This window comes from Lathyrus oleraceus, chromosome 5 (genome assembly GCF_024323335.1).
Source record: "Lathyrus oleraceus cultivar Zhongwan6 chromosome 5, CAAS_Psat_ZW6_1.0, whole genome shotgun sequence".
Classification (NCBI taxonomy): domain Eukaryota; kingdom Viridiplantae; phylum Streptophyta; class Magnoliopsida; order Fabales; family Fabaceae; genus Lathyrus; species Lathyrus oleraceus.
The window spans coordinates 136,941,508-136,952,156 of NC_066583.1; the positions used below are offsets into that span (position 1 = coordinate 136,941,508).

A 10,649-nucleotide genomic window follows, 5' to 3' on the forward strand; every position below is an offset into this window, starting at 1 on the left:
GGATGCGTAGGGGTGCTAATACCTTCCCTTCGCATAATCGACTCCCGAACCCAAGATTTGGTTGCGAGACCTTGTCTTTCCCTTTCCCTTTTCCAGGTTTACTTCGAGCGTTTCCTTTCCCTCCTTTGGGATAAATAACGCACGGTGGCGACTCTTCTGTCATTTCTTTCTCGCCGGTTGTTTTTTCGCATCTCCTTTTTCAGGTTGCGACAATACTGTATCCCCATTCGTTGTCATACCAAGAAACAAGTTTCACAAAGTTTTCATTCAAAGAAATTCCTGCCTTACACATCATCTTTAGTGTAACCCAAAATACCCTTGAGATTGCCCTCTGATTCCTCTTTGACAACAACTTTGATCTGCTCATAGGTTGCGTTCTTGGCAAGCCTTACAGTAAGGTCAACAACTGAAACATCAACGGTAAGGACACAGAATGACATTCCAGTCAATTTACCATTTAGTTCTGGAAGAACCTTTCCTACAGCCTTAGCAGCTCCAGTGCTGCTGGGAATGATGTTGAAGGAAGCAACTCTTCCACCTCTCCAGTCCTTGCTTGATGGACCATCAACAGTCTTCTGTGTAGCTGTGATAGAGTGGACAGTGGTCATAAGACCCTCAACGATTCCAAATCGGTCGTGGATAACCTTGGCAAGGGGAGCAAGGCAATTGGTAGTGCAGCTAGCATTGGAAACAATGTTAAGGTCTGATTTGTATTCCTTCTCATTAACACCAACGACAAACATGGGTGCATCTTTGCTTGGGGAAGAAATGACAACCTTCTTGGCACCACCCTTCAAGTGAGCAACAGCTTTATCCTTGTCAGTGAAAACACCAGTAGACTCAACAACAAAGTCAGCTCCAACTTCACCCCATGGGATCTCCTCAGGGTTCCTAGTTCCGAAAACAACAACTTCTTTCTTGCCGAAAAGAAGGGTTTTAGAGTCGTTCACCTTAAGTTCAAAATGCTTCCATTATCCATGAACAGAGTCATACTTGAACATATATGTCATGTGATCAGTAGTGATGAAAGGATCGTTGATGGCAATGAGTTCAACATCGTTTCTTTGAAGAGCAACTCTTGCAACCAAACGACCAATTCTTCCGAATCCGTTGATACCGATCCTGATCTTCTTGTAAGATGCCATGATATTGAGTTGAAAAGTTGTGGAGAAAAAAGAATGAGATTAGAGTGTGGTTTGGTTTGAGAGTCAATAGCTTCCAAAATCATATGCAAACTTTGAATGAACTAAATTCAGCAACTACCAAAAGTAACCATCATGTTTTCCACCTATAATTAGTGGATGCAAGATTTCTGGCATGACCAGCAGATGTTGTTTTGACCATCTCCAATCTGAGTTTTTTGAACTGACATCACTAGGCACATCCTTGCTATCATGCATGAGAGTACTTGCTTGTTCACTCGACGATGTGGCACCAGGGTGGTTTTATGCATCTGTTGTCTTTTACCATGTCAGTGTTGTGTTATTGACTTTGATTCATTTCCTTGGATTTCATGCAGGTCATGTGCATATGGAGGGTGATTAGTTGAACAAAGCAACATGATGGCCAAAATTGAGTTTTATGACCACTCACAACACATGGCAAACCAAAAAATAACAGTCAAAGGTTAAAGATTGAGAATGGAATCAGAATTGAGATTGGGGATATAGTGTTTTAGGAATTTGGGAAATTGGGTTGACTTTGGTCAAAGTTGACCAAAAAGTCAACTGTTGACTAAAAAGTCAATTGTTGGTCAACACATCTTTCTTTGTATTTTTTCCATGTAGTGAACCTTTTATGATCATGTAATGAATGACATTTCTTCATTTGAAAGAACTTGGATTGGCATTTGAACTGAATGGCTCTTGAAATGAATTTGAAGTTATCTTATATGAAGAAATGGATCTTGAACATGTATTGAAATAGAGTGAAACGGATAGTATAATGACATTGACTGAACTAATCATGAGTGGCACTCCAATGACAATCATGAAACAAAGGACTTAGAAAGGATCAAGATGTGCCATGAACTTCAACCTGATTAGGGTTTATGGAGCCATGGCCAAGTGAGGACCCTTAAATCAGGGTCTTGATCCCTCAAGAAACCACCATTGACAGCAGATATAAGCATAATACCCAAGCATCTCCATGCTAGGGTTTGATTGGGGCCACCCCAAGTTTGCTGAGAGATCCTAGTTTCCACTAGGTATAAGCATAAAGCTCTGAATTCAAGTCACTGCCTTCTTGTGTTGAACCTTGCTTATGTAAATGAAATGCATGCTCATGATGATATGCAAATGTTTAGGTTAGTGATCTATATGATCAATGTGAAGGGCGAGGCGAATTTTGGGGTATGACAATTGCAAGTCTTTTTTTTTTTGCATTTTCATGTAAAGTTATGTACATGATGATGTTTTAGATGTAATGTGATGGATAGAGGGACCTCCTCACCTAGAGACTCTATTTTTTCAATCTGTTCATTTTGTAATATTATAATAACAACTCTATTTTTGCACTTTTGTAAGAAAATGAATGTAATGACAAACTGTTTTTTAAAATGTGATCTTATTTCAATTTTGCGTTATCTCCTTATTCAATCATGAATCAAAACAAAATGGACTAACGATCGACTAAAACGTAAAAACTAAATTAAAATAGATTTGGAATAAAATTTAAAATGCAATATGTCATAAAAGGTCAAAGTCCAAAGTCAAACCTTTTTTTGACTTTGGCTTCTCTAAATTAAAAGTCTGGTAATGCAATATAGGAAACAATAATGTCTAATGAGGAGATCCATCCAAAGGTCATACAAACTTTAATTCAACACTTGACCATTGATCGTAATCCAAAAAGATGCAAATGAATGTTAATGATGCAGATGAGCCATTATTAGCATAATGAACACATTGACCTAGAACTCAATGTTTCACCCTAATTAACTCATGCAGATGAATTTTAATTGATGAAAAGAAAAAGGCATGATCAAGTGTAATGATCATGTTAGTGCAAATTTAAATGAACTAGGCGATTCAATGAAGTGGTAGGATAAAATTGGAATATGACACTATGATTGTTTAGTGCTTAACTTTTTGTTTGGATTTTGTTGGTGCGAATAACTTTTCATAACACTGGGACTGTTCTCTTGATTGAAATTACTTTGATTCGCTTGTATTAAGTTGGGTATCCCTTGTATTTCCATTGATTAATAGTATTTGCTTATAAAAAAAATAAAAATAAAGAGCGATGTAAGTTTTGGTTTCTAGAAAATATCCCAAATTTCATGTGGAATGCCTCGACCTAAAATAATATTAATTAAAGTACTATAATATTATGATTTCAAGTGAAATAATGAAATCATAAAAGGTCGTTTGGTGGAGATGATACAACACAAATGGACATAGGCCCAACATAAATGGACATAGGCCCAATACTCACTGAACCCAACAAGGAAATGGAAGGCCCAAGTGAGATACCAACTACAACGCCAGCTAAACGCAAAATCAACCCACCTATGTGGATGAAAGATTATGCTTGCTACCAAGGGACCCATAGGAGAATGGATTAATCATTTAATTGTTTATTAATTCTGTTATTTTCTTTTGCTAGGTTTACTGAAGTTGGTTAGATTGCATGAGGTCATATAAGTTGTATTGGTGAACCTTTTTGGGTTATGTTGAATGATAAGAAATTCTTTTTCTCACTCTAAATCTATTCCTTCTTCCTTCTTTTGGAGTTGGCACTCGCTCGAAGAGTGTGTATTCTGATATTCCGTCGTACTACGGCGTATCATTGGTGCTTTCATTATGGACCCTTCTGAACTATTGGGCAACCTTCAATCCAAATTTGATGCTCAATTCGCTGACCATCGTTCATTGCTCAAATCATCCCTAACCTCTCATACAGAGAAAATTCACAACACTCTGCACAATCATCTCCTTGAGGTGGATACCAAGGTTGCTAATCTGAAGCTCCACACACCGACGTCATCTCAAGGGTTCTCCGGCGCTGCTTCCCGTACACTGAAGCTTAGTGTACCATGATTTGATGGTTCTAACCCCATCGATTGGATCTTTCAAATCGAGGCGTTCTTCGCATTCCACGACACACCGGACACCGCTCGATTCCAAATCATTTCGTTTCATCTGGAAGGGCATGCCGCTGCTTGGTTTCAGTGGGCGATGCGACATAACTTGCTTCCGTCTTGGTCCGTCTTCTTGGAGGCCGTTCGGGACCGATTTGGTCCAACCGCTTACGCAGATGTTGAGGGAGATCTTTCTAAGCTTACTCAAACGGTTTCCGTGACCAATTTTCATGCCCAATTTAAAGATTTGATGAACAAGGTAACAGGCATTTCGAAACCATTGCTTATCATTATCACTGGTTTGAAACGAAATCTCCGACGAGAGTTGCAATTCCACCGTCCGTCGATGCTGATGGCGGCGTTTTCCATGGCACGTGCGTATGAGGCTCGTCTGGATGACAATCCAACGCATGTTAAAAGTTGGTCTCGTGGGTCCTCTTCTGCATCAAGCCCAATTGTCCTTAACCCTACACCCATCTCCACCCATAACCCTTCAACCCAAACACAACACAGTGGCTTGAACCCATACACTAGCCTAACCCAAAAAACCACCCCTCAACCTGCCCTCTTACCCACTCCAAATTCCACCTCCTCTGTTCGTTTAATCCCACCTGCTGAAATACGAGACCGGCGTGCAAAGGGATTATGGTTTAAGTGTGACGAAAAGTGGGGCCCATCACACTGTTGTAAGAGTAAATTGATGCTTCTTTTGGGTTCGGAGGATGACCAGCCGGAACCGGAACCTGAGGAACACCCACCGGACGAGGTTTCTGGTGACATCTCCAGTTTACATGCTTTATCTAGTCAGTTGCAGGGACGTTCTCTACGGGTTACCGGCTTGTACAAGTAACATAAGTTTCCCATTCTCATTGATAGCGGCAACACACACAATTTCATCAAACCAGCATTGGTTGAGCAATTGGGTATTTCGGTTACGCCATGCCCAAGTTTTCGCGTAGCAACTGGTTGTGGGAATTTTCTGGTGTGTCAATTTTGTTGCAAGGATATGTCCATCATCCTCCAAGGTATTGCCTTCTCAGTGGATTTCTTCGTATTGGTTATTGAAGGTCCGGATGTAGTGTTGGGATTTCCTTGGCTCCAATCTTTGGGAAAGGTTGCACATGAATATTCAGCCTTGACGATGGAATTCACTTGGCAGGGTGTTCCAGTGACTTTGGTTGGTGATCCGTCCCTGCTACGAATGCGGTTTCGCTGCACCAACTACAGGCACTGGTGCAGAGCGAGGACATTGCTGGTATGTTTACCCTCACCAATTCACCTACTGAGCCTGAGCTATTTGGTGTTTCAGACCCTGTTTTTCCTTCCCATCTTCCAGCCCCGGTGTTAGCCCTATTACACCATTTCTCCCAAGTGTTTTCAACACCAACTGGCCTTCCGCCGCATCGCCCCGTGGATCACCGCATTCATTTGGTTGAGGGCACAAAACCAATTAATGTGCATCCCTATCGATACCCACAGTTTTAGAAAGCTGAGATGGAAAAGTTAATTCGTGAGATGTTGGATCAAGGGATCATCATTCCGAGCAATAGCCCATTCTCTTCTCCGGTGTTGTTGGTTCGCAAGGAAGACGGTTCGTGGCGCTTTTGTGTAGATTATCCTGCTTTAAATGCAACCACTATTAAGGATAAATTTCCTATTCCCACCATGGATGAGCTTTTAGATGAATTAGGAGGAGCCACCATTTTTACCAAGTTGGACCTTCGTGCTAGTTACCACCAAATCCGTCTGCACTCCCGCGACACTTACAAGATAACCTTTCGAACTCATGAAGGGAATTTTGAGTTCCTCGTTATGTCGTTTGGCCTCACAAACGGCCCATTAACTTTCCAAGCCACAATGAATCAACTTTTCTCCCAATATCTACGAAGGTTTGTGATTGTTTTCTTCGATGATATATTGATCTACAGTTCTACCCTTGAGGAACATTTACACCACTTGGATGTTGTTTTTGGCTGTCTATTGCACCACTCTTTTTACGTCAAGCTATCGAAGTGCTCATTTTGTCAAGAAACTATTGACTACTTGGGCCATATTGTCTCCTCCAAAGGGGTTCATGCTGATCCAAGCAAGCTGGAGGCAATGGTTAAGTGGCCAATTCCATCCTCAGTTAAGCAACTTCGAGGATTCTTGGGTCTTACGGGGGTACTATCGCCGATTTATTGCCAATTATGCCAGCATCGCTGCCCCTCTCACAGATTTACTCTGCCATGATTCTTTTGTGTGGACCTCGGCTGCTACTTCAGCTTTCGAGTTTCTCAAGCGAGCTATGGTTGTTTCCCGGTTTTGAGATTACCAGATTTTTCTAAGGACTTCGTGATTGAAACCAACGCGTCTAATGTAGGCATCAGTGCCGTTCTCATGCAAGATGGCCAACCAATTGCCTTCTTCACCAAGAAAATTGGCCCAAAGATGCAAGCTGCTTCGGTTTACCTCAAAGAACTTCATGATATCACTGAAGCCGTCCTTGAATGGCGTCAATACCTCTTGGGTCATTTCTTTGTTGTCCGCACGGATCACAAGAGTATTAAGGAACTGCTACAACAAGTGATACAAACGCCGGATCAACAAACATATGTGAGGAAACTTTTGGGGTTTCAGTTCCGCATAGAGTACAAACCGGGGGTTTCCAACCGAGTGGCTGATGCCTTGTCCAGGGTACCAGCAGAGTGGGAAGAGGATGATAATTTGTGTTCGACAACACTTATGGCATTGGTTTCCTCCCCCACATTTGGGATTGTGCAGCAACTCAGGAAGGAGAACAGTTCAGACCCGTTTTTGTTGGCCTTTCACCAACAATTGGCACAAAACAATCTACCTCATCCTTATACTGTAGTAGGTGATGTGCTTCTGCATCATGGTAGATATGTTCTCAACCCTTCCTCGCCTATATGTACCACTGTTATTAGTGAATTTCATGACACTCCGAGTGGTTGACATGCGGGTATCAAACGGACCCTTGTCCGAGTTACAACCAACTTCTTTTGGAAGGGTATGCGCAAATCAGTTGAGCAGTTTGTAGCATCTTGTCTTGTGTGCCAATAGATTAAATACTCCACTCAAGTGCCTACGGGTCTCCTTCAACCGATGCCCGTTCCAGAAGCGGTTTGGGAAGATATTACGATGGATTTTATTACGGGTCTTCCGGTAGCTCAAGGATCATCGGTGATATTTGTTGTGGTTTATCGCCTATCCAAAAGTGCTCATTTTGGAGCCTTACCAGCCACATTTACAGCGTCGAAGGTGGCAGAACTCTTCATTTCGATGGTTGTTAGACATCATGGTTTCCCTCGTTCAATCGTATCCGACAACCCGGTGTTTGTTAGCACGTTTTGGCGTAAACTCTTTGAGCTAAGTGGCACAACCTTGGCTATGAGTAGTGCTTACCACCGACAATCGGATGGCCAATCCGAGGTGGTAAATAGGGGGTTGGAACAATATTTACGTGCTTTCACACAACACAAACCCTCTGCTTGGGTGTCCCTCCTTCCATGGGCGGAGTTCCACTACAACACTAGTTTTCATAGCAGCATCCAAATGTCACCCTTTGAAGCATTGTATGGCCGCAAACCTCCCACTATTCCCGGTTACAACAGGGGTTCGACATCCATTCAAGTCCTGGATGAGGCTCTCACCGCCCGCGATGAGCTCTTGCGGGTTCTTAAAGACAACTTATTGACTGCTCAGCACCGGATGACACAAAAGGCAAATGCGCACCGTCGCGACCTTTCTTTTGCTGTTGGGGATATGGTTCTTGTTCGCCTGCGACCATACCGTCAAACTTCAGTCAGTAATCACCGTCAACATAAACTCTCCAAGCGGTTTTATGGTCCTTTTCCGATCATTGAACGCATCGGTTCTGTGGCATATAAACTTCAACTACCACCTGAGAGCCGCATCCATCCGATCTTCCATGTTTCGGTTCTTAAACCATTTCGCGCTACTGAATGCCCCCCACCTCAAGACTTACCCATGGAGAGTTTCCACAACCAACCTGTGGATGAACCAGAGGCTATCCTGGACCGTCGGACGTTACTTAGGAACGGCGTCAACCATACCCAGCTTCTTGTTCAGTGGCGTAACACTCCAGTGAAGAGGCATCATGGGAAGATCTTTCCACTTTCACTACTTGCTACCCAGATTTCCACCTTGAGGACAAGGTGATGTTCGAAGAGGGAGGGAATGATACAACACAAATGGACATATGCCCAATACTCACTGAACCCAACAAGGAAATGGAAGGCCCAAGTGAGATACCAGCTACAGCGTCAGCTAAACGCAAAATCAACCCATCTATGTGGATGAAAGGTTATGCTTGCTACTAAGGGACCCATTGGAGAATGGATTAATCATTGAATTGTTTATTAATTTTGTTATTTTCTTTTGCTAGGTTTACTGAAGTTGGTTAGTGTCCGCTGTTGATTTTGGCGAACAACCTCTGGTTTGCCAAAACTTGTCGAATTGGGTTACTTGCAGGATCAACCATACAAATCCTAGGACATGTGCAAGTTTAAATAACTTTGTAAATCTTTAGAACAACCTGGTGTGCCTTTTATTTGGTTTACTAAGTCTTTCATGTACGAAAGATATTGACTAAAAGTGCTTAAGTAAAAGTAAACTTAACGAGACTAAGATAAATGACGAAAAATAAATGGCGAAGAATAAATTGCATAAAGTAAATGCAAAGGATAAATGACTGGTAAATGCAAAGGAAAATTGGTAAAGAACTTTGAAATTTATAAGATAAAACTTTAACGAAATGGTGTTTGTTCACACGTACATTTTCCAGATAAGACTCTTTTCTCTCACACGGGTACTTTGAGTATTTGGCAGGAATTTTGTACAAGTTTTTCACACACTCTATTCTGATAACAACTATCCTATTTATATACAAACGAAATAATTGTCACTAACGAATAAATCCTAAAACTATGACACTTGGCTCTCTGCATAACTTCCTTTCGCCAGGTGCTTCCACGCGTCTTCTGCCAAACGTCATAACTCTTTTGAATTTGAATTTTTGCTTTACGTCGAAACGACGCGTCTCCTCAGACTTGTCGAATGGTCGAAATACCATAACATCATCCATACTTGTCAAAGACGTTTTTTCATCTGCAGGCATCTTCTCTTGTCGAACCACCAATCTGTCGAAGTGTCGAACAAGCATCTCCATTTGTCGAAAATACTATTCTGCTTTATTAATTTCATGGCGTCAAAAATACATGTATACAAATTGCCCCCCAGCAAAGATGTTTCGACTACTCTGGAGAAACAATCATTGGTTGTCAACCAATATTTCGATGCCATGTCATTTAATTCCACTATCTCCAAGCTTTTATAATCTCAAGTTCCCAAACAGATTCATCATTACACTTTTTCAGAAACGTCATGTCTAGCCCACGTTTAGACCTTACCCCCATCATTTCCTAAACCTGACATCATGGCCTTTTTCAACTTCCACATCTTCATCATCACCATTGTGATTCAGCCACGTGTCCCACGATCATCATAAAAAACTCAAACGTTTTTTTATCATCTTCTCTTATAAATACTCACAACCTATTTTCTCTGAAACTTTTTTATGCTTTAAACTTTCTTCTTCATACCCATTCTCATACTTTCAACTTCCCTGGAAAAAATTCTTTGTTCTCCTCAACAATGGCTCCTCCAAAATCTTCCAGCAGCAAACACTTTAAGAAGACTCAAGAGTCAACTCTTCATCCTGCGCACGAGTTGAAGGGACCAATGATTATTGGAAACCAACAATATGTTCCTGAACCTCCTAATGAGAGAGAGAAGGAATGTATCTACGAATCCCAGGTATTAATTCCTGTTCTTGTTTCTGGTATTTGTCACGCTATGTTAGGTCCACTCCCCAATCCAGATATTAAACTAGATCGTCTGAAAGAATTTTTTCCCACCTATTTCCTTACCTATTTCCTTCCCATCATAACGTAACCAAAACCCAAATAGCTTTGATAGTCTACCAACCCAATCTCGTTGCTAGACAGTTTGGCTTGATCCAAATAAAACCTCGACCCATCTTCCCAAAGAAAGGATCTATCATTTTTTACAACTCCCTTCATAATGAAGATGAGAGCAAAGAGTTGTCGAAGAAACTAACTGATGATTCTCTTGATATTCGACCAGTGATCTTTCAACCATCTTTCCTCTGTACTCCTGAGTTCGATGAGTGGTGGAAGGATTATTATTCTACCAGATTTTTTGACGTAACAACATTCACCACACATTTAACAAATGCTTTTGCTTTCGTGCAGGATCGGACCAAAAATGGTATTCAAAGACATATTAAAGAAATACAAAAATTTCAAAAATATTTCGAAACCGTGTATAGACCTGATGATCTTAGTCGAACCATACGCGAAGCAGCAGTAGAATTAAACATAAATTGACGGAGAGGTTTGAAAAATTATCATTGCCTTCACATGTTCGACCAGAAGCGCGCTATGACCTGGCTTTCAGCTGCCATCCACCAAAATTTCCTCCTCTACCAACTGCTGAGTTTGGCGTGGCCTTAAGCCCTCCATTT

At 41.5% G+C, this 10,649-nt stretch overlaps 1 pseudogene; it reads right to left on the reverse strand.

Moving 5' to 3' along the window:
• Nucleotides 1-284: 284 nt before the first annotated feature.
• On the reverse strand, nucleotides 285-1,184 carry LOC127078385 (glyceraldehyde-3-phosphate dehydrogenase, cytosolic-like; annotated as a pseudogene).
• Nucleotides 1,185-10,649: the final 9,465 nt, after the last annotated feature.